We start from the raw sequence: 24,841 nt of genomic DNA, 5'->3' as shown, positions 1-24,841 counted from the left end.
TATCGATTACAGACGCATTGTACCTGTGCTGCAAATTTTCCCAATGCATCACATGCGGATCGGAGTTGCCTCAGACTCAACGCATCACTTTCCTCCTACAGACTGGACCCGATGCACCGCTCACCTGCATGCAGCAGAACGGTTGCATCGCATCCTCAAGGTCTCAGGAAAAAACACATTTCTTTGTTTTTCGATGCCTTCCATTGCTGCAGCTGGTTGGCCTTGTGAATTTAGTTGCAACAGGTACTTTGAGAGAAATCACGCATCCATAGTTTTCAATGGACCCAGTTGCTTAAAAACCTTTTTAAAGTCATTATATTAATACATGTATGTTGGATTTTTTTCGTTTTGGTCTTGCTGAGTTTAGATGAAGATACTTTATTTTTTACTGTGTGTTTTGAGTACAAATACCTTACACATTTCCTTTGGGATAAGTCTGTCTACTCGTGCCAAGCTACCCAGGGGGTGAGGAGGGGTTAACTAAAGTTGTGTATCTCCCTTAACCTGACTAGAAGCAATGGTCCCTATTTGAACAAAGGCACCTACCTTTACCAACCAGAGACCCCCATTTCTAACAGTGAGCATTAGGAAACTCTTGAAATTTTGAGAACTGGATTGATAATGTAACATTTATGTTTGAGATGAACTTCCCATGATAATCCAGTTTCAATTATGTTAAGCTGAGGCTAAAGAAAGTAACTTTGGACATCAGCATTTACTGTTCAAAGACAGTGACTTCAGAATCTTCAAAAAGCATTCTTTAATTAAATGTTACAATTTTCTTCAAGAGTTATTTTATTATGTTTAACTCTCGGAGGGCAATGAATACAAATGTTTTTGATTTACTAAAACGTTGGCAGCAGATTCATTTTATATACAGATAAACTTCACACCCCACAATACCAGAGGAAAGTCCTGAGCCAGAAAGCAATTCTTCAAACAATCATATCTATAAATGTCATGGACATACTGCTGACAGAAGCATGTTTCAACATTGAGGATCAAGGAGAGAAAAGGAACAGCACATAGAGCATGTACAAGGTGGCCGGTGAGAAGGATAAAAGCCCAGAGAAAGAAAGTAAAGATTCCTGGAATGTATTAATAAAAGTAAATTTTTAAAAAGCGGAGGGAAAAATTGTTTCTAGGGATAGAGCACAACATTGCTCTTCCATTCGTACGGGTGAATTATAATCATGGTTAGTTCGTATCCACATATAATCTGTTGTCGTATTAATATTAGGGCATTAGAGCGTAAATTGTAATAACGCGTAAGTGAAGTGTTAGATATTTTCTTCATGTAAACAAAGAATTAACGTAGTAAATGTACGTATTTTGATTAATCATATATTTGTGAAGTGTATTCATGACTAATGAACTTTCTATAAAAAGGCTCATATAATGTGTGTACATTAATGACTCATATATGCCTGCATTTTAAATGTGTGCACTGTTTTATGCTAGCCGAATTAGTAGGCCTAACTTTCGTTACGCCCTGTTTGTTACTAAATCAAAACAGTTAATTAGAGTTTATGTGTTTGTGGAAAAAAATGGCACGTTTCTGTTGCAGGTGCAAGAATTTGACCTCGTTAGTTAGAATAACGTCTTTGTTTCAGGAGTTAGTCAGATATAGGGAGGAAGAGATGCCTTTGAACAAGCAGGGCTGATAATGAAGGAGGATGTTTTCTGTGTCTGGAAAGACCTGGGAACCAAGGTAATCGAGCAAAAGTTTGGATTTATTATTACTTCATGGACAGATTCCTACAAGGCGGTGCTCAACTGGACAAGGCGGTCATGTGATATGTTTGTGGATGTGATTTTCGACTTTAGTGTTGGGGTTAGGGACAGAGCTACGGGGACTTCTGACTTACCTCAAGAGCGGAGAGCATCTTAGAACGAGCTCTATAACTTTACTCTACTCGACCCATTCAATATGAGTGAGCTTCTTAGGAAACGTGCTGGCACCTTTCTGGGGGCTAGCCTGGGGAATGCTAAGTAGGGATGTCACAATAGAAGTAGTGTAGGGACAGATAGTGCTTTTAATTATTATTCACCAAGGAAGAAGGCTCTGGATGTAATTCCTATAATAATTTATGTCCTAATTTTGGAACTGGTTATTCTGTGTATGTTGCACCGTTTAAATCTTATTAGTAGATTTGGTTTTGTGTTAGTGCCTATGTATCTTTACACTCGTGTTTTAAGATTTATACGTCCAATTATTCTTGGCTTTATAATAAGTATACAAAAAATGTGGATTAGGTGTCTGTGTTCCTTTGGGGTCTTAGGTAATGGTAAAGTATAATTGGCTAATGATTTTTCTCCCCTCCACACTTGAATAGCAGGCAACAAGACCATAGGCCAGAGGTTCCTGAATAAATCTAGAACGTGGAACCCAGATCCCTCACTAACATGCACATCTCTAGAAATACAAAAATGTAGTGTTACATAGGTAAATTGTATTTAAATATAAACCCTTGCTCTAATGCCCAACTGTTGTTTTGTCCTTAATCCAAACCTTTTCTCCTTTCCACAACTTTGCATATGATATTTTTAAAGGAGGCATACCCCACAACCTGTCATAGCACCCATGGGTACCCTTCTCCTGTACCTTTGTCTCAGACTATGGTTTATTGTATTTATTTTTATTTATAACATTTATAAATCACACCATCACCATACAGTTATCCTATTGCTGAGGGCTTCTACCTAAACTAAGCAACTATTACAGGGTCAGGATGGTGCATTATAGTTTACACAGGGAAGTGCCAGGTTTTTAAGGGTTTCCTAAAAGTGATCTAATTCAGATTAAGATATTAGAGAGGATGGTAACTTGTTCCATAGCTTGGCTGCTCCGATCATAAAGGCTCGCTCACCCAGTCTTGGCTGTCAAAATTTTGCAACACAAAGGAGATTTGGAATTGCTGAGCGAAGGCATGCCCCTGGGGTGTATCTTTTTCCTCTAGTTTGTAGGGGCACAGGACCCTTGCCATGCAAAGCTTTGAAGACTATACACAAAGATTTGAAGGCTACCCTCTATTTCAACGGTAGCCAGTGAAGTTCCTTCTTCACATTGAATGCAGACAATCTCCTTGGTCTGTTCAGTGGCAACTTTGCAGAGGATGCTTGGACTCTGTATGGTCTATTTATCAGACAGTCTCGTACTCCTGGCAACATAGCATTGGAGTAGGCCAGCCTATTTAGTATTACGCTATGAACAATCAAGGTTTTTGCATGGGCTGATGGTAGTGGTATACATTTCCTTAGGCCACAGAGAAGTGCTAAGCAGGCGCCTGCAACTTTGTTTACATGGCTGTCCATGGACAGCTTGTTATCCAATGTGGCCCACTAGTTCCAGGCCATTTCTGAGCATCTTAGCTCTTCACCATTCATTAATGGCCAGAATTTAGAAGGGAGTTTCATAGGGATTTTGTTGGCTGAACAACACAGAAACTCAGTTTTATCCTCATTTAATTTAAGGGAGTTTGTGTCTAGCCAGTTTACAATGTCATTCATGCAGTTGTGTAAGGCATCCTGCTGATAACATTCAATAGACAGACTCAACTGTGTGTCGTCAGTGTAGTTCATCAGCCTGATGTTGTTGAATTTATTGAGTCTTTTTACTGGCCCATATAAATGTTAAAGAGAATAGGTCTGAGTGCCAATCTCTGTGGATCTCCATGTTTAATGGTTTTAAAGTCAGAGCTGTATAGAGGCAGAGAGACCGCCAGACAGTGCTCAGACAAGTAGGAGCCACTCCAGTTCAATATGGTATCACTGACTCCAGTCGTTACTTGTCTTGCCAAGAGCATTTTGTGATTTACCATATCAAAAGCGGTAGATCAGTTGAGCAATATCAAAACCACTGACTGTCCGCTGTCCACCCTCATCTGGATTTCATCCATAGCTAGAAGCAACTCAGAATCAATTCCATGCCCTGGTCTGAAACCAAACTGCTACTCCTCTAAGAGAGTATGGTCTTCAAGATGCTGGAACAGTCATTTTCTGACAAATCATTCTAAGATATTTACAGGAAAGTTCAAAAGAAATATTGTGTCTGGCGTGTTGGGGGGAACCTTTGAAGATAAATAAACGTCTCCTCGAAGGATGAAAATTAAAATGAAAAGATGGTCGAAGAAACTTAAAGTTGTAACAAAACATGAGACATGTGAGTAACACATGAAAATGCTGGCTGAAGAATTGAGAATGCATTGAAAAAATAACAATGCAGAGATAGTAACACAAGCAAACAAATACAGATAGAGCTAAGCTGTCTACTTTGCAGACACATACCCCCAGATGCATCAACAACCCAATTTGCGATTCCTTAATAGCGAAAAATACTGATTTGCTATTAAGGAATTGCAAAATGGAATGCATCAAGAAATCACTCAAAAAATAGCGATTTCTTAGAATTCCTTATTTGCGACTCGCAAATTGCAAATCGCAATTAAGGAATACCTCCCCATTCATTTTTATGGGCCTAGAGGCCCATAGGAATGAATGGGAAGACAATCTCAATTTGCGGATCGCAATTAGCGATTCGCAAATTGAGATTGCGATTTAAAGGCCGCAGGGGTGCCCAAAGGACACCCTGTTGCACCCCTGAAGTTGATATGTGCACATATGTTGTGCACACACATGCCCTTAGGGCATGTGTGTGAGCAACATGAAACTTTGAAAAATGCACTTTAGTGCATTTTTCAAAGTTTTTGCAAATTACCATGAAGTTGTACTTCATGGTAATTTGTGTGCACTATTAGCGAATTCGCTATTTTAAAAACTTTTATGCATTGCATTGAAGGAATCTCAAATTGAGATTCCTTAAATGCAAATAATCGCAATTTAGCGATTTCTAAAATTGCGATTTTTGCATTTGGGATGATGCATCCCAAATGCAAACATACCGCTCGCAAAGGGCCAGATTCTCAGAATCTGGCCCTTTGCGAGCGGATTTTTGTTTGATGAATCTGGCCCTTAGAATGTATTTTAATACTACAATCAATGGGAACTACATCCATAACGTACACCAGTCCTGAACTGACATGTGAAACAAGTGACTGATGGTTTGGCCTTAGCTGTCCTTTTGTAAAGGGGGCAAGCCAGATTTTGTAATGGCTAGTTCCTGTCAGTAGTACTACAGACAAGCTGAAAACAAGGGACTTGTTTGTAGCCAATTGTGAGTAGCAGTGACTCGGATTGATTCCAGCGTTGCACCTATTCCATCCTTGTTGATAAGACAGGTCAGACTACTGTTTGACTGATGGAAACAAATGACTGTATAAATCCACAAGCACAGGTCACTGTGAGATTGGTAAGACTCAGCCAGCATGCATATATAAATTACTTATGTTGTGCCTGTGGTTACCAATGGATACCAACAGCACTTACTTTGGAAGAGCAGGAAACCTTTAAATTGTTTCCACATTGTCCCAGTCAAAGTTCATTGGGTCGTTCCAGTAGCCTGATCTTTTACTCCTGCCCGCATTCATGCAGGCATTTCTAGCAGTGTAGTGATGCCATTGATAGAATGATAGGGCCATGGCTGCTTAGCTGGGTAGGCCAGGTCATGTCCTGTGCTGTAGACCACCAGCTGTGAAGCTCAGCACATGCGTAGTCTCTCTTGCTTGGCTGTGGCACCAGCACTTCGGTACTGCTCACAGTCTGAACGTTCTGCTGCCTTCCTCACCATACAGCCTGACAGTGAGCCTGCTTCCATGTTCCCATGATCTTCAAGGGGTAGCAACGGTTCACTTAATGCAACGATGCCGAGGCCTCATGCTGGGCAGCAATTTTGGTAAGTGAAGTGGAGACTCGCCCCCACTACTTATAATTTAAGCACTGCATGCAGATCAACAAGATGCTGGACCGCCCCACTCAATAAAAGGGTGGGCATACAAAAACAAACAACCATTGACAAAGCAAATAGGGCTGGTGTTGGACGGCATCCTTTTGAGTTTGGTAATACTTGTTTTGTTCTTTTATGTTTTAGGCAAAACCATATTGTTTAGGAGGCAACTGGATCATTATAAATCTAATAAAAACATTGGCTAAAATGAAAAATGTTTTTCTGGTTTCAAAAAAGCACACATTACTATAGTAGTCCTTGACACTGAAAGGGACTACTTTGTGTGGATGTGCTGCTTGTGAAAGAGAAGCATCCCAGCAATTCGTAGACAGATAAAAACAGACAGATAAACAGAAATACGGGTAGACAAATAGATATACAGATAGATAGACAAATAGGTAGACAGACAGACAGACAGACAGACAGACAGACAGACAGATAGACAGACAGACAGACAGACAGACAGATAGATAGATAGATAGATAGACAGACAGACAGACAGACAGACAGACAGACAGACAGACAGACAGACAGACAGACAGACAGACAGACAGACAGACAGACAGATAGACAGATAGATAGATAGATAGATAGATAGATAGATAGATAGATAGATAGATAGATAGATAGATAGATAGATAGATAGATAGATAGATCGATCGATCGATCAGGAATTTGGAATAAACAGCCGAGCTCCAATTAGTAATGTTAAAATCAGTAATATAATAGTTAAATGTCTATATAAGCAGTACACAGAAGTGCACTGAAAGCACACTAGAAACCATACAAGCAGGATATACAGACTTTTTTGGTTGCAAATATAACTTGTCGCCCTCAAGTAAAATACATGCCAGAATGACATGAGAGGACTCCAGATAAAAATGTACTTCATTGCTAGCGAAATAGAAAAATGACAACTTGATGAAGAATACATTCATAAGGACACAATTTGATACACTGTGAAATAGCACCAATCAGATAAACATGATACTCCAAAAGGACTTTATTAAATCATTAGTAGGAGATAGTATATAATAGAGCTGGAATGCGCCGCACGTTCAACAAGGAAGAGCTGAGAGAAAATGTCATTCTATCACATCAGACTCTAAACACAAAGCAACAGCAAAGCAATAAAGTAAAAACAAAAACACAGAAAATGAAGAGAACTACATTGTGCTCAAATGTGATTCTTGTGAAAGAGCAAAATGTAGTCACTCAAAGTGAAGTTATCTATTGGCTAAAGTGGTTTGACCCCCTACCCCATGTTGTATTCCATAGTGGGCAGAAGCACACTGTGAATGACACACCAATAGACTAATGGATGCATACAGCTGGCAGAAAGCCCCTTTATATAGGCATATTATAAAACATTTTTAATTTTTTATCAAAAAGTCTTGTTTAAAACCAAACCTAAACAGGTGGCTGGGCTCCACATAAACCTTCTGGAGCTTCGGGCGATCTGACTTGCACTGAGGGCATTCCTTCCCTCTCTCCAGGCCAGAGTAGTGCAGGTGTTCACGGACAACACCACCGCCATGTGGTACTGAAAAAAATAGGGCGGGGTGGGGTTGTGGACCCTATGTCAGGAGGCTCTGCGCCTCCGGACATGGCTGGAACATCAGGGCATTTTCCTGGTGGTTCAACACCTGGCAGGTTCTCTGAACGTCAGGGCGGACAAACTCAGCTGCCGATGCATTATGGATCATGAATGGCATCTGCATTCGGACGTGGCACAAGGACTCTTTCAGCAGTGGGGAAAGCCTTGGTTAGATCCATTTGCCGCCGAAGAGAACACGCAAAGTCATCAGTTTTGAGCATTGGAATTTCCAATGCGGCACTCGCAAGACGACATTTTTCGTCTCGACTGGAGTTGCGGTCTACTACACTAATCCTTGTGGCTCCAAAATGGGCTCAAAGAGTATGGTATCCCGAGCTACTCAGCATGGCTATCGATCCCCCGATCCGACTGCCTCTTCGGGAGGATCTTCTGCCTCTGCACTGCAGGGGACGGTCCTCCACCCGAACCTGACCAGCCTCCACCTCCTTGCGTGGAGATTGAGCAGCGGCAGTTGAGGTCTTTTGACCTGCCTCCCGAAGTTTGTGATGTAATCTTGGCAGCCAGAGAGACAATACCTACTAAACAGAGTCACAACTCAGCTCACATGCACATAAACATGTTGATTGCTTGACGCAGCCATCTTCCGATATCTAGTGAGGGGAAATGGAGTGCCTGGATTCTGTGTTCACATCTTTAGACTATTTGGGCAGATTGTAGGTTTACCCGCAGGGCATAAACTCCAACTTTCAAGCCTATTCACAGCCATGACAAAACAGTCAGCACACAGCTCTGCATTTATTGAGGACCACAAGAAAGATCGCGCAGGTTAGTTCAATAACACTGTTCTTCTTTGGGTGGTGTGGAATGAATGCTTATACTTCAAGCTGATGGGCCAATGAATGAATAAATGAGTGAATGAAAGCATTTAGAACTTGTAAAGTGCACTGTCACTCCCAAAGGAGTATCCTGGCGATACGCAGAAGGATTGACCCAAGGAGGCTACAAAATCAAAGAATGAGAGCACAACAAAGCATGTCAAAGGCTGAAAAAAACCATGTCTTCAACTGCTTTGTAAATATTACCTCAGAATCAATAAGTCTTAGGTGACCAGGAAGCTGATTCCATGCCCTGGTACCTAGAAATGAAAATGTTTTACCACCTCAAGTTTTGAGTCTGAAAGAGAGGGGCTTAAGAAGGTTTGTAAAGGAAGATCTCAAAGTTCTTTTAGTTGTGTAGTGGGTAAATTTTGCCACTGGATAACTAGGCCCAGTTGACATATTGGCTATAAAGGTCAGTAGGAGGATTTTTAATGCACTTTTATGGACTGGAAGCCAGTGTAAGGCTTTTAGAGCTACCAAGGCAGATGAACATCTAGGAAGTTGAAGTACATACCTGGTTGCTGCATGTTGTACAACCTGGAGTTTGTGAATAGTTTGTTTAGAAGATCTTGCCTATAGACTATTGCAGTAGTCCAATCTTGAAGTTATCAGGGTAAAGATGACTGTCTTCCTTGTCACCAGTGGTGATCTTATTAGAATGAAACATATACCTGCTACTGCAAGAGCTTAAGGGTGGAAGCACAAAGAATCATCACATTTTACTCTACGATTTCTTTTCACCTCAACAGTGGCAGGTGAGGGAGGCACCGAATGTGATCACCATTGGGATGGAGCAAAGAAATTTGACTAGCCAAGCAGCACGATTTCAGTTTTACATTTTAATTGATTGAATTGCATCCACTGGATTACTTAATGAAGACAATTTTTAAAATGTGTGCTCTGAACCAAGGAATGTTTTAACCATAGATAAGATTTGTTGCGTATCATGCTCATAGGAGGTGGCTTCACTTCCAAAGGATTTAATCAAAGAAACCAAGGGGGACTTATAAATATTTAAAAAATTGGAGGGCTAAAGGAAAAGTCCTGTGGCACCCCTGATTTCAAAAGTTCTTTATGGAGATGAGAAGGATCCTAAGAAGACAGATTGTCTGCGGTCTTTTAGGAAAGGTTTAATCCAGGACAGGGCAATTTGAGATATCTCACAATCCTTGATACATTGGAGCAAAATATTATAGAAAATGGTGTCAAATGCAGTGGATAAGATTAATAAAATTGAACCGGCATTGTTACCTGTGTCCAAAGTTAGTTTCATGGTGTCAGCAACTTCCAACATGCCTGACTATGTGAAATGTCTTGGACGAAAAACGGACTGCCATTGATGGAGTGAATTTACCTCATCTAAGAAAATGTGACGAGTTGACCATTGAGCATTTGTTCAAGCATTTTGCTCAAGAAGGGAAGTAAAGAAATGGGGCAGAGATTGGACAGTATTGTGGGTTCGCACATGTTTTTTTTCTGCAGGATTTTAACCACTGCCAATTTCCAGTCAGGCGGAACCTCAGCATTCGCTACTGAGATATTAACATTTTATTAATCACAGGGTTGACAGTGTCGACAACTTTATGCAAACTAGAAGAGCGCAAGGATCCTTTGGGGATCTTGATTTGCATGACAAGATAGCCTGATGTGATTGGGCTGAAGTAGTGTCTTGAAAAACTGTCAATAATTCAGCCACTGGGGGCGTAGCCGAGCGCGAAGCGAGATGGCGCTTAGTCTGCGAGCTCCGCTTGCCACGGCATGAATCCTTTCATTATCCTGCCTTCCCCTGCTTGCACAAGCTCGGGCCGACCTGATGCGGCGTCGGAAGAAGTGGAGATTGGCTGGCTGCAACTCCGGAGTTTGAACGTGTCCGGCAACCCTCCTTTTTGATCCTTTTCGCCCAGACCGAGACTGAACCCGCCCGCTGACCGAGGGGCCAGAGGTTGATGCCGGCTGCTGCTGTCACTCGAGGACGTGGCTCTGCAGGCCAGGACGCCCGTAGCTCGGAATTGCGGGAGGCAGCATCGGAACTGCTCAGACGGCCGTGATTGTCGAGCGCTGCCCAGGATACGGCCGCATGCACTGGAGATTCCGCACCATCGGCCAGTAAGACTGTTCCTTTGTTCTTGGGCTGCTTGTGTTGGCCGGCTGAACGGGCGGGGGTCGCCATTTTAGATCGGGTGTAACACTGCAAGCACTCGTGGACTTGGGGCAGACCTGTGCTTCTTTCGCGGACCCCAGTGACAAGGAAATCGGCAATCTTGTTTGCGGCTGGCGGGTCTGTCCCTGGTGATGTGACCTCAGGCAGCACAGTGCGACCACTGCCTGCGCTTTCTATCAGGCGCCCTCAGACAGAGTGACCTGCTTGCGGCCACTGCGAAATGGCGGATCTCTCGTGACAGCTTAGTGTGGAGGCTGTCCGTTTGGGGGCTCTCTTACTAGCTCCTTGACCAGGTGGAACTGTGTGGGCTGCTGGTGCCGGTCGGGGAAGACACTACACTGATTGCGAGAGAGTCTGTGCCGGCCATGCGCGATGGAACCCACGGTTCGTGACCTTATTGTTGCCCTGGGCTCCCTCCACCTTGCCTGGGTGGGGGAAGTCAGGGAACTTGGACGGAAATGGGACGCCATTCTTACCCCACCGACGGATGAGGGCTTTGACGGTCCGAGAGAGAGTGCTGCTGCTGGTGACTCCCCACTGGCACCGGATGAAACTGCCGTGTACCTACAGATGGTTCCGCGGGGGGCACTGCCTAGTGTTGGGGACGAGTTAAAGTCGACCGACCGCGTGAATGCGGCATTGGGGCCTGACACTGGAAAGCAGACGGATTGCCTCCTTGACACTGTTCCTTTGCCCCTCCAACCCACGTTGCTTTTATTGTGTCGCGATTTGGGAGATTGGTCCGGAACCTTGCTGTTGCGCCTACATGTCTGGAATTGCTGGAGTCTCCCACGGAGTTGGTTCTGCTTTGTTTGCCTGGCTACTCTGACTGTCTGAGGTTGTACTGCATTGCTAACTATCAGTGGCCATGTATTGATGGCAGGGTCAAAATGGGCCAGGGGTGAACTCTTCTTCCTTGGTTTGCAGGACGGATGACCGATCGACTATTGTGATGAGGATGCTTTTCTGGTCTGTGATACGACGCCACTATTGCTTGTTGGTTTGTTGGTCTATTTGTGCTCGAACCTGAGCTACTTGGTGTGAGTGGGGGGAGGGCAGGGGTTTGGTATTAGTGACTTTCCCCCGTTACTTCCCTTTCATTGGGACACCTTTGGGGCGACGGGCACGTTAGTTGGGGGTGGGCCATAGCCTCTTCGACGTGCAGGGTGGGGGGTTGGAGGGGTGGGGCTCTTGGGTTTATCTTTCTTTGCTCTATGGCCTTCTCTTGCCTATGTCTTTCTCTCTAAATTTCGGGTTTTCGTTTTGAGGGCGACAGGCACGCTGCTAGGGGGGGTAGGCCGTAGCCTCTGCAGGGGTGCAGGGTGGGGGGTTGGGGGTTGGGGTTCTTGTTTTGTTTTCCCTTAGTTACTATGGGCCCTTTCTCTTCCTTTTCTTTTCTCTTGTGTCTTCTTTTCCTTTTCTTTCCTTCTCTTATTTCCTTTGGATCAATACACTGGGTTAGTTGGATGCCTCTCGTTGTTCTCCGCTTCTTGCGGTCCCGTGGGAGGTACCAGGGTTGTTTTACGTACCGGGATGGGCGATGACTGGTGTGTTGCTTGCATGGTTTACGCTTACCCATTGATAGTCTTTAGCACCGATATTCTGAAAATGCTTGCTGTTCAACTACTCTGTTGTATGCATTGCCCACTCGGTACTCCCTGTTAGACTGTGCGGCTTTCGATCCTTCATATTCTATAAATTTTAAAAATGAACCTTAATTCCTCCTGATACTCAGTGGACGCTCTGGTTATAGTGTAACTTGACATGCTTGCCATTTTTATCGGTGTGCTACTGAGTGACCGTAAACTTGCTAATGTGCTCTATATCGTAGCCGAGGCCGGCCAGGTGGTTGTAGGCCCGTAACTGTTTGCCGAAATTGCACAATAAAGGTTTTAAAAAAAAAAAATAATAATAATAATTCAGCCACTACTTTTGGTATTGGGTTCACCACAGTATCATTTATCTGAGGTTAACTGATTGTGAAATCCTACAATAAACTATATGTTTGCATCAAAAAAGAGGAGATTTGATCACATAAGACTTAAAAAGGTGGGGTGTCCTTTACAAGTGCATTGGGTTGTACGAAAGATTTTGAACTATTACAGATAGTTTCCTGGTTGGATTTGGCTTCGTCTCTCTGCATGGAAAAATAAACTCCTTTAGCAGCCTTAATGTGGCTGTGAAAGGACTTCAGTGCTATTTTGAAATGAAGCAAGTCATTTGGAAGGTATGCCATCGTCATTTCCATTCAAGTTTTTTACAGTGCAACCGCTGATCAGCTGCAGCCTGGGTGAACCAACGGGTAGAAGGCTGGAATCAATGCTTCTCCTGTAAAACCTTTCCAGAGCAAATGTATTCACTGTTTGAGTAATCCAATCCAATTATTAAAGGAAGAAAGATCTTCCACCAGATTACCAGTAGAGTAGGGATAGAAGTTGATAAACATGTGGACAATGTGAAGTCAGTCAACAATTTGCCCCATTTACATTAACTCTGGGGACCCGAGGTTGAGGGGAGCTCTCTGGCTCATACCTAATTCTGAAAGGACTCAACATGTGATCTGACCAGGTCTGCTGAATGAGAGCTTCAACTTCCAAATTAGGGTTATTGGAACACACTCCATCAGGTATGCCCTGCCATATATGTAGAAGATTCAGAAAAGGGGTGTGGTGATGAACAGAGTGTCTGAATTAAGCAGACCACTCTTACCCAGTCCAAAGATCAGGGCTTGATCCATCACCGTTTTTTAGCTCACTGCACTATCCCAGCTCAGAACCTGGCTACATGCAAATTAGTCTGTTCCTGTCCCAGTGCATGATGGGAACAGGGCAATCCAAACTACCAAGCCAATTCTTATACTGGGAAGGAAACAAGCTTCCGGGGACCGGTTTCTGGCATTTCAGCCGTCGTCGGCCCGGCTTGCTTGAATCCTGATGGTGCAATGAGCAAGGGACTCACATCTGAGTATACCCTTCCACGCTTATGGTGGACAAAATGATTCAGAAAAGGGGGTGGTGATGAACAGAGTGTCTGAATTAAGCAGACCACTCTTACCCAGTCCAAAGATCAGGGCTTGATCCTTCACCGTTTTTTAGCTCACTGCACCATCCCAGCTCAGAACCTGGCTACATGCAAATTAATCTATTCCTGTCCCAGTGCATGATGGGAACAGGGATAACCAAACTACCAAGCCAATTCTTATACTGGGAAGGAAACAAGCTTCCGGGGACCGGTTTCTGGCATTTCAGCCGTCGTCGGCCCGGCTTGCTTGAATCCTGATGGCAGGGTATACTCAGACATGAGTCCCTTGCTCACTGCACCATCAGGATTCAAGCAAGCCGGGCCAACGACGGCTGAAATGCCAGAAACCGGTCCCCGGAAGCTTGTCTCCTTTCTGGTGAAGAATTGGCTTGGTAGTTTAGTCTGCCCTGTTCCCATGATGCACTGGGTCAGGGACAGACTGATTTGCATATAGCCGGGTTCTGAGCTGGGATGGTGCAGTGAGCTAAATAACGGTGATGGATCAAGCCCTGATCTTTGGACTGGGTAAGAGTGGTCTGCTTAATTCAGACACTCGTTCATCACCACCCCCTTTTCAGAATCATATATGTAGAAGAAGCAACAAGTTGTTGAAGGCCAATGATGCTTAACATATCAATGAAATGTACTTCATTAGGATCATTAGTGTGGAATTTTAGTTTGCGATCTGAACATCATCTGCGCCAGCTTGTCACCTATGTACTTCGTGCACGGCAGCCATTTTAGATATCATGGTCTCCCTGTCCACGATCGATCGCCAGCGCGCCCCTCTGACCCAGCAAGCATCCTCCGCGCACCCTGGCTCCCCCTCCCTCCTCCTTATGAGCATGACCCTTCTGCATGACCCTGTCCTTGGGAGTCACGCCAGCGCCTGACCAACACCTCCTCTCCTCCCATGAATGCCCCTCTGTTGATAAACCTCCCTTCTGCGCAGGATTGTCCACGCAGCATGAATACCACTCCATTGATGGCCCCTCACCCCGTGTCCGACTGTCCACAAAGGTCCGAGGCCATTGCCTAAGCCGGGAGATATCATTTACTGCCCTTTATTGTATGAGGTCGCTCTCCTTCAAAGGACCCTCTATTGATCCAGGCCTCCCCACCCCCTGTGATATGATCAGGCGCACACATCCTAAGACTCGACGGAACACTCAGCTGCGTGATGACCCCCTCCTCTTATCAGCAGGTTGAGGACCTTTATTGTGAAGGTATATGGGGGTGGGATTGACACGAGGATTACGGGGATGTCTTTTCCTTGCTTTACAAAGTTCTGATTGTAATAAAGAAAGGTCACATGCCATAAACCAGTGTATAAGAGGCCAGGCCTCCGAGAGGCTGTTAGAGCACCTCGAGACGATACCTTGTTGTCTGATCTGATGTGTTCTGCTCCGTCGGAATAAACTTCTGTTTCCTGCCTTCTGGTCTCCGGCGCCTGCCTCATTGCTTGGTAAACTTGAATGGTACAAGGGCGGTTAGCGCCGGGCAAATCCTGAGAAAGGTCCTAGCCCTACCTTTTTCCACAATTGGCGTCCCAAAGCGTGGGGCCCATCAGCGACACGTGGATCCAGTGGGAGAGGTCCCGATGACAGAGTGAACGACTGCAACGATCGGGAAGAGCTCGTGTCCGATAGACCCTCGTCTGACAGCCGATCATCCGACCTTCACTAGTTCTGAACAGACCTCTCTCGAGTGATCTACGGTCCTGACTGGGAACCATCAGGAGTGCCGCGAACATCACGAAGGAGAGAGGACGATCGGGCGCTGGATCCAGAGGACAGGAAACCGTCCATGCGGTCCGGGTAAGGTCGTGTAAACACGACGAACTGAGGAAAAAAAATTGTTTTGTTTGGATAATACTAGTATTACGCTTTGTTGAAACCTCTGGAGATTCGCTGTCTGCAAACGGAGAAAAACAACAGGCTCTCTCTTTGCAAACAGTGAAGGATAGGTAACGCAGACTTTTGTCCCCGTTGTAATCCGTCGTGCCTATCTTCCTCCCCCACTGTTTCCCGAACTGTCGTTCGTGGATTATTGTCTGGAGATTCTTTTTCTGCAAACAGGGAAGAACAAGGTCTCTCTTTGCAGGGAGAGAAAGAGTAGGTAACGATAACTTTTCGTGCCCACTTATTCTCCCCACTGAATTGTTTTGATTGACCGATTGTTCGGTATTGGTTCGTTTGAGGTATTCACCGCCGGCAAACAACGGAGAATAGAAATATTCTGTCTAGTCTTTGCCCGCCGTGATAAGATAGGTAGTGCAGACTTTTGTCCCCGTTGTAATCCGTCATGCCTATCTTCTCCCCACTGGTTGGTAGCCTGTTTAGCCCGGACCGCTTATTAGAGATGAACCATCCAGCTCCACTGGAGGGCACCCCTAATAAGGACATGTTCACTAAGTATGGACTAGTCGCTATAGCTTACACTAAACTATGGCATAAATATACGAAAAAGAACCCTGAAAGTCAGTGGCCACTGATAGGTTCCTTTAATGAAAATAAAATAAAAACATTAGAAATAGCGCTCCAGAAGAATAAGACCACGCCCACTATGCTCGACAGTGTCGGCATGTGGCGCAAAGAAACGGAACAACGAAAGAAAAGAGAAGAAGCAAAAATAGGGAAAGAATTACGAAAGGCAGCCCACCTGGCCGCAAAGCAACTAGAAGAGGAAATAAAAGAAAGAAAAGAAGCTACACGAAACAAAGAATCAGGGTCAACAGGCCAATGTCCTGTTAGGACCCCCTCTGCGCTCTACCCTGAACTGCCCAACAAACAACGGGCAAACGATGAGTTACTGCTAGGTCCCCCAATCATCTACATGCCCCCTCCATATGCTCCCAGCCAACAAAACCTGCAAGCCCCGAGTGTGAGTGAAAGTGACCCTAGTGCTAGTGCACCGGCCCTCACGGCCTCCGCACCAGCCACATTAACAACTTCGTCAGACGACCCCGAGGCTAGCAAACAATCATCAGCCAGGCTAAGTAGGTTAAGCAAAGATGAGCGGGATGGGATCAACAAAATAGCAAAGACATTGGTAGAACGAAGGGAGAGCGAAGAATACACAATGAGCATATATAATTCACATGCCGACAGCCACAGACGGCATTTCATCTTGCGATTCAGCTACCACACCCTGAACGCATATGAAGATAGGTATCAGAGTAAGGGTCCCGCTAAACTAACAACACTGTATAGGAAGATTGATGTTGGAGATGGGACCGAACGTGAGGCGACGGAGCTCTTCATGCAAATGCTTGAGGTCTTCCGCCACCTCGCGGAACAGAAACCAGAAGCCAAGGTTGCGGTCCCTGAAACAACCTCGGCAGAAGTAGCCAATACTATGATGCCTATCAGAGAAGCGGCTCCTTACTGGATCCCGCCACGGGGCCAGGGAACGAGCGATGATATTAATAATGAAAATGCAAAGGGGAGGGTTGTGTACAATTGGGTTTACCAACCAATGGACCAACAGGACATCCTAACCTTCAAACAAACCCTGCCCGATTTAAGAAAGAACCCGACGGCATTTTATACCGAATTAGGCACAGCCTTGGGTTCGACAATAATGACTTTAGCGGACATTGACTTGTTCTTTGGGTTATGCCTGCCAGCTGATGTGTGGAAGCAAATCCGGAAGGCTGACCACACGGATCTGTTTGGACATACCTGGGACCAACTCGGTAAACTAGATAGACAGCGAGAGCCGGGGAGTAAACCAGTGAAAGACATACTGGAACTCCCAGACAAACTGGTCCAGAAGTTAAAAACACTGGTCCCGGAAAGAAAAGTAGACTGGTCGATAGTCACGGCCTGTCGACAGAAACCCCAGGAAGATGTGTCAGAATACTTCTCCCGATTCGAGACAGTGTTCTCCGACTACAGTGGCCAAGACATGACCACCGCAACCGGACAGCACCTGTTTGTGCAAAATTATGTAAAGGGACTAACACAAGAAGTCTCCCAAAAACTGCAGACGAGTGAGAGTAGTTGGGGGGCCTCCAAACCCGCAGCTATCCTTCAGATGGCTCAGTATTACGAGCATCAAAAGAATGAGAATGATAGGGCGTCCGAGAAAAAGAAGAAAGATTTAAAGGAAAGGGTAATGATAGCCCAGATACAGGGTATAGCGGTAGGACGGGAACACCAAAGGGGGAACTACCAATCAACCACCCCCAGAGATCTACCTTCTAAAGATCACACCCCAGCACCCCACACTGGACGTAGAGACATTAGCAATGACCAATGCGCCTTCTGCAAAGGGCTCGGCCATTGGAAATCCCAGTGTCCGGTTCTGCTAGAGATGAATAGAAATAGGGATTCCAGGGATGTGGCAGGTGGTCCTAGGAATAGAGTACAGGGACGAGGGCACCCCAACGACACCAACAATGACAGATCAGGGAGACTGAACACGTTTGACCGTCCCCGACAGAACCAATATCAGCTATCCGAAGGTGAAAATGCCCCCGACTTTGCATAGGACTGCCAGGGGCAAGGGAGGGATCCAGTCGAGCTCTGTGTTGACCAGCAAGGTCCTTATGTCACCGCTAAGGTCCTGGGTACAGAGTCTCCATTTTTGGTAGACACTGGGGCGACACGTAGTGTGTTATCAAAACGACTGATTCCAAGGGCACCCTTGTCTGGCTCACACATAACGTCGATAGGTTTCGATGGAACGCCCTCCACTAACCCCCTGTCCGTACCTATTACCTTTGACCTAGAAAACAACACCACTGACGCGACATTTCTACTCTCCTCCAACTCCCCTGACGCCATTATGGGCATTGACTTACTGAAACATTTTCGAGCTACCATTAGGTGTTCCCCAGATGGAATACGAGTCATCCTGTTCGACAACCCAGACATGCCCAGATCCCGCCCCCCACGACACATGTGCTCCATAACTGACGCTGACCTGTCCCTGCTTGACACCCTGCCTCCGTACCTGTGGGCCAAAAATGACTCTGATGTGGGGCGAATGATGATTGATCCTATTCACATAACTGTACGACAGGACGCTATGCTCCCGAAACTCCCGCAATATCGGATATCGCCAGAGGGTGAGAAGGCACTGGTAGCGATCATTCAGTCTCTGGTAGATGCAGGAGTGGTTGAAGAGGTGGTTAGCAACGTCTGCAACAGCCCAATCCTACCTATTGTTAAGAAGCAAGGTGAAGGAGATGAGAAAGCGTACCGCTTCATCATCGACTTACGAGAGATTAACAAAGTGGTTGTACCCCAATATCCTGTGGTCTCTGATATCACCACCATTCTGACCCTCATCCCGTCCACTGCCACCACCTTCTCTGTTATCGACCTTAAGAACGCGTTTTTCTCTATCCCCATTCATCCAGACAGCCGTTATCTCTTCGGCTTCACTTTAAAATCCCGCTCGTACCGATTTTGTAGAGCTCCCCAGGGGTACACTGAAAGTCCCAGCATTTACAGCCAGGCCCTCAAAAGACAGCTGGATGCCTTCCAGCTACCAGAGGGAGTGGTGTTGATCCAATATGTCGATGATATCCTTCTGGCGGCCGACACCACCCCGCTTGCAACGACAGCCACCGTCCAACTCCTACACTTTCTTGCAGAAAATGGCCATAAAGTCTCCAAAAAGAAGTTACAGTTCTGTCAGCCACAGGTGACTTACCTAGGCCATCTTCTGTCCAAAGAAGGGAGGAAACTTACACCCGACCGAATCCAAACCATCCTAGACACCCCCATCCCAAAAACACAAAAGCAGGTCCGCTCCTTGGTTGGCCTAACCTCTTTTTGCAGACAGTGGTTGCCTAATTACAGCCTCATTGTGAAACCATTACTTGCCCTGCTGACCAAAGATGTCCCCTCCCCGCTTCCTTGGACCGCTGAGTGTCAAGCCTCCTTTAAGGAATTACGGGATGCACTCTGCTCAGCGCCTGTCCTAGGAACCCCGGATTACTCCAAACCCTTCTCCCTCTTCACCCACGAAAGGGAGGGATGCGCATTGTCTGTCCTAACTCAATCAATTGGTCCTAAGCAGCGCCCTTGTGCCTACTTCTCCGCCACTCTTGATCCTGTAGCCAGAGCTTTGCCTGCCTGCCTTCGAGCAGTAGCCGCCGCTGCTGTCTCTATCCGTCAGAGCGAGGGAATTGTACTTTCCAACTCCCTCACAGTGCTAGTACCCCATGCCGTCGACACCCTCTTGAACCAGACCAAGACCCAACACCTGACTAGCGCACGACTGACAGGGTACGAGTTGACTCTGCTTGCACCCCACATCACACTAAAGAGATGCACGACTTTGAATCCTGCCACATTGTTACCCCTGCCTGAAAATGACCCCGACATTCCTCCCATCCACGACTGTGTGACCCTCACGGACGAACAAACTAGGAGTAGGGTTGACCTCCGAGACACTGCTTTTACTGACCCCGATGGAGAGCTATGGGTAGACGGCTCATGCATCAAACTCCCAGATGGCACCACTTCAGCTGCCTATGCAGTAACGACAGCCCGAACAGTAGTTGAGACAGCCTGCATCACACAACGATCTGCCCAGGCAGCAGAGCTGATAGCCCTCACCCGAGCATGCATCATAGCCGCAGGGACCACCACGAACGTATATACGGACAGCCAGTATGCCTTCGGAGTGGTCCACCATTTTGGGCTCCTGTGGAGGGAGAGGGGATTCCTGACGTCCCACGGCACCCCGATCCTCCACGGAGATCTCGTCTCCGCTCTGATTGAAGCAGTTCTCCTCCCCAAACGATTAGCAGTGATAAAATGTCAGGCACACAAAAGGGTGACAGACTTGGTCGGACAAGGGAATGCATTGGCCGACATCACTGCACGAACCACAGCTGAGAATAGGACGGTGACACGCATGTACATGACCAGGTCACAAGCAGAAACATGGAGTGACACAAGGATAATGATCAGAGACATACAGTCGGCCAGCACCCCTCACGAGCTGACTAAGTGGGCAAGGGTGGGTTTGAAGGATGAGGAGGGCTGCTGGCGAACAAAGGATGCAAGCAAATGGTTGCTACCCGACTCATACCTGATTCCCATACTGACAATGGCTCACTCCCCCGCACACATAGGATCTGCACCCATGATCGAACTCATTTCCAAAGTCTGGCATAACGACAAAATCCCTGACTCAGCCAGACGCCTAGTTCAGCAGTGCCTTATCTGTCTGCAACACAACCCCGGGAAAGGAACTGTAGTACCCCGGGGAGGGTTTGGGACCCCCAATCACCCCTTCGAGGTCCTTCAGATGGACTACATCCAACTAGAGAGATGCCAAAGCCTGAAGTATGTACTAGTCATCGTGTGTGCCTTCAGCAAATGGGTAGAAGCCTATCCAACCCGTGACAACACTGCCATGACTACTGCCAAAGTACTACTGAAGGAATTCTTCCCTCGCTATGGCCTTTGCCGAATTTTATGGAGCGACAATGGCCCCCACTTCATAGCTGAGGTTATCCAATTAATCCTAAAGGGGTTGGGGGTGAAGCAACGATTTCATGCAGTCTTCCACCCCCAATCCGCCGGTCTAGTGGAACGCCATAATGCCACACTGAAGCTGAAACTGGCAAAAATAGTGGCCACCACTGGACTTAACTGGCCGGATGCCCTCCCACTGGCTTTGTTATCGATGCGCTCCACTCCCACCAAGCACCATTTGACCCCCTACGAGGTCGTGTTTGGGCGACCGATGAATCTCTGGACTGCTCCCAAACCGACCTCCATTCATGACGTCCCGGACGTCCTACTGTCTGATTATTTGTGCAAGTTAACTAAAACGTTGTCTGTCATTCATCAACAGGTGCAGCAGGCCATCCCCGATGCTTCCAGGGGCCCCGGCCATGACATCCAACCGGGAGATTTCGTATTGATACGAAATTTCCAGCGAACCAAGAGTCTGGAACCTCGGTGGACGGGCCCCTGGCAAGTGCTGATCACCACCCAAACGGCACTCCGGGTGGAGGGGAAGAAGCACTGGCTGCACGCGCATCATTGCCGGAAGGTCTCTGCAAACCTGGCCACGACAGAAAACGTCAGCGCCCAAGAAGAGCTCCTGAGCAAAGACCGACCGATATTGGACTGTTATCCCGATACTGAGGCACTCGAACTTGCAAAATTCTCTGATCCCACTGTGCCATCCAGAGAAGGGTATTTCCTGCGTCGAAAGGAGGGAGTTTCGGCTAAGTAGGCCACGGACTAAGTTAAATCTCAGAACGGTGACCTAAACACAATCAAGGGTTGCCGGGAGAGAAGCTAAACGAAGTCTGTGGTTCTGCCCACTACCGAGCCCCTTGAAGGTGATGGAAGCGCCAGATAGGAAGATGATGGAAGCGCCAGATAAGAAGATGATGGAAGCAACAGGAAATACCCAGTATAGAAATCCAAAGACTGACAACCTGCACAAATCAAAGACAATCGCACTCTTCATTGTCTTCCTCTTCTGCCTCCTCCTCATGACCTCCTTCTGGATTCTGGAGGAAAGCACACCGGCTCATGAGGCATTGCTACCTACTGCACAGCCAACACCCCTGAAAGAGCATCACCTAATCTCTCTGTCGCCTCAGCTCCGAGAAAGGCGCAGGGAATTCTGGAACAATTCCTTCGTGCAACTGTTGCACCAACACAACCTTGCTGCGAATGCTACGAACTGTTGGATCTGCGGGTTGCTCCCGCATGCCACTGGACACTCCATCCCCTTCATCCCTTCACCCTTCTCAGTTCACGGCTCTTGCCTCGCCTGGTTGATCCTCATGCAAGAGAGCCACAAGGACAACGCCACCTCCAGCCGGACAGTGTCACACTTCTACTCTGGGTTCTGGCTGAACAAAACAGGAAAGACCCCTGCTGCCCTGTGTCCTGCGCTCGCAGGCGCCACCTTCATCAAAGATATTCCAGCCAAAGAACGAGTCGAAGTACAGGTGCTCCACAATCCAGCCAGAACCACCTTCACTCATCTGCAAAAACAAACTACCGCCACTCTAACTGTGGCCCTGTCTGTTATCAATGTCACAGGTCTCGTGTGTCTCGAAGGCCATGGAACGCAGCTGGTGGGTCACAGCGCCTGCCGAATCACCAGAACATTGGACTCGGCTGACCCCCCTTCCTTTGTTGCTTCTCCAAACATGTACTTTGTGTGTGGCACCAAAGCTTACACCTGGCTCCCGAAGGGTTGGAGGGGTATCTGTTACATTGCCTTCGTTCTTCCACCCACATATGTAGCCCCTGCCAACCATCACCGGCAGAGGCGTGCAGACGACCTTGGACAAGCCGACTCCACCGGAGCACAGTTCCTGGATGCAGCAAAGGGACTTGTTCCTCTGTGGGGCCCAATGGCAAACAGCCGTGCTATCCGACACCTGACCCAGGCAGTAGAAACAACGATCAACATCACGGCTGGCATCCTCGCCAACAACACTGCGGAGCTTCAGGCGGTCCGCCTCGTGACCCTTCAAAATCGTCTTGTCCTAGACGTGGTCCTAGCCGACCGAGGAGGAGCATGCCGCATCATCGGATCCAGCTGCTGCACCTACGTGCCAGACAACTCGCCTTCAGTCTACAAAGCCATTGAACACCTCCACAGACTGTCCTCAGAGGTTCACCAAGAACAGGAAGGATGGTCGCTTGGGAGCTGGTTTTGGGACACTTTGAAGAATTGGGGTTGGAAGTTGTTTTCCTTCGTGCTGGTACCTGTTGTGATATTATGTGGGTGTTGCTTAGGTATCCAATGTCTGCCCCCTTTGTGCGGCCTTGTTTCTAACTGTATGTGCCCAAAGACTTTGGACTTCCGAAATGAGCACATGAGCCCCCTCTATGAAGTAGAAATACGTGGCCTTATGGGGATAAATCCGAACTGACAAGTTGGCGAGACATGTTAAAAGGGAGGACTGTGGAATTTTAGTTTGCGATCTGAACATCATCTGCGCCAGCTTGTCACCTATGTACTTCGTGCACGGCAGCCATTTTAGATATCATGGTCTCCCTGTCCACGATCGATCGCCAGCGCGCCCCTCTGACCCAGCAAGCATCCTCCGCGCACCCTGGCTCCCCCTCCCTCCTCCTTATGAGCATGACCCTTCTGCATGACCCTGTCCTTGGGAGTCACGCCAGCGCCTGACCAACACCTGAATGCCCCTCTGTTGATAAACCTCCCTTCTGCGCAGGATTGTCCACGCAGCATGAATACCACTCCATTGATGGCCCCTCACCCCGTGTCCGACTGTCCACACAGGTCCAAGGCCATTGCCTAAGCCGGGAGATATCATTTACTGCCCTTTATTGTATGAGGTCGCTCTCCTTCAAAGGACCCTCTATTGATCCAGGCCTCCCCACCCCCTGTGATATGATCAGGCGCACACATCCTAAGACTCGACGGAACACTCAGCTGCGTGATGACCCCCTCCTCTCATCAGCAGGTTGAGGACCTCTATTGTGAAGGTATATGGGGGTGGGATTGACACGAGGATTACGGGGATGTCTTTTCCTTGCTTTACAAAGTTCTGATTGTAATAAAGAAAGGTCACATGCCATAAACCAGTGTATAAGAGGCCAGGCCTCCGAGAGGCTGTTAGAGCACCTCGAGACGATACCTTGTTGTCTGATCTGATGTGTTCTGCTCCGTCGGAATAAACTTCTGTTTCCTGCCTTCTGGTCTCCGGCGCCTGCCTCATTGCTTGGTAAACTTGAATGGTACAAGGGCGGTTAGCGCCGGGCAAATCCTGAGAAAGGTCCTAGCCCTACCTTTTTCCACATTAGTGCACTCAAAATAGTAGTTGAAGTCTACGAGAATTGTCAAATTTGCATAACGGAGTAACCGGGTTACTAATGTTTCTCCTAGAGAGGCTAAAAAAAGTGGAGCTTGTACCTGGCGGATGGTACAATAAACCATGACAAAAAGGCTGGGACTCGCGGATCTTAAAACACAACCCCTTTCAGGGAGGCTAGATCAAATGATTGACATTGAAATGTTTCCCCCAAAATAATTTTCAGCCCACCTCCACACGTACCTACTCTGTCCTGCCTATGAATGGTGCATCCTGATGGTAAAGCAAGGGCAATGTTGGGATTACACCACTCTTTCAGCCAGGATTCAATGATAAATAGAAAATCCAGCTGGAGATCTTCAACAAGATGAATTTCCAGAGCATGTTTGCTCAAGGAACGAGCATTAATGAGAGACGTCTCAGCATGTAGCTAGGACCTAACAGGGAGTGGCTATTAAGAGGCTCCCAAACACTTACGTCAGGGAAAAAGACCTTCAACACAGGATGGAGACAAAGAGAAACCACAATGTGGATCAAGATCTTTACATGATTTTTTTTTAAAAACAGAGTAAATAGGGATACTTGCAGAGGTATGTGC

Source organism: Lissotriton vulgaris, chromosome 1_1 (assembly GCF_964263255.1).
Source record: "Lissotriton vulgaris chromosome 1_1, aLisVul1.2, whole genome shotgun sequence".
In the NCBI taxonomy this organism is placed as follows: Eukaryota; Metazoa; Chordata; class Amphibia; order Caudata; family Salamandridae; genus Lissotriton; species Lissotriton vulgaris.
This window is presented reverse-complemented; position numbering follows the sequence as displayed.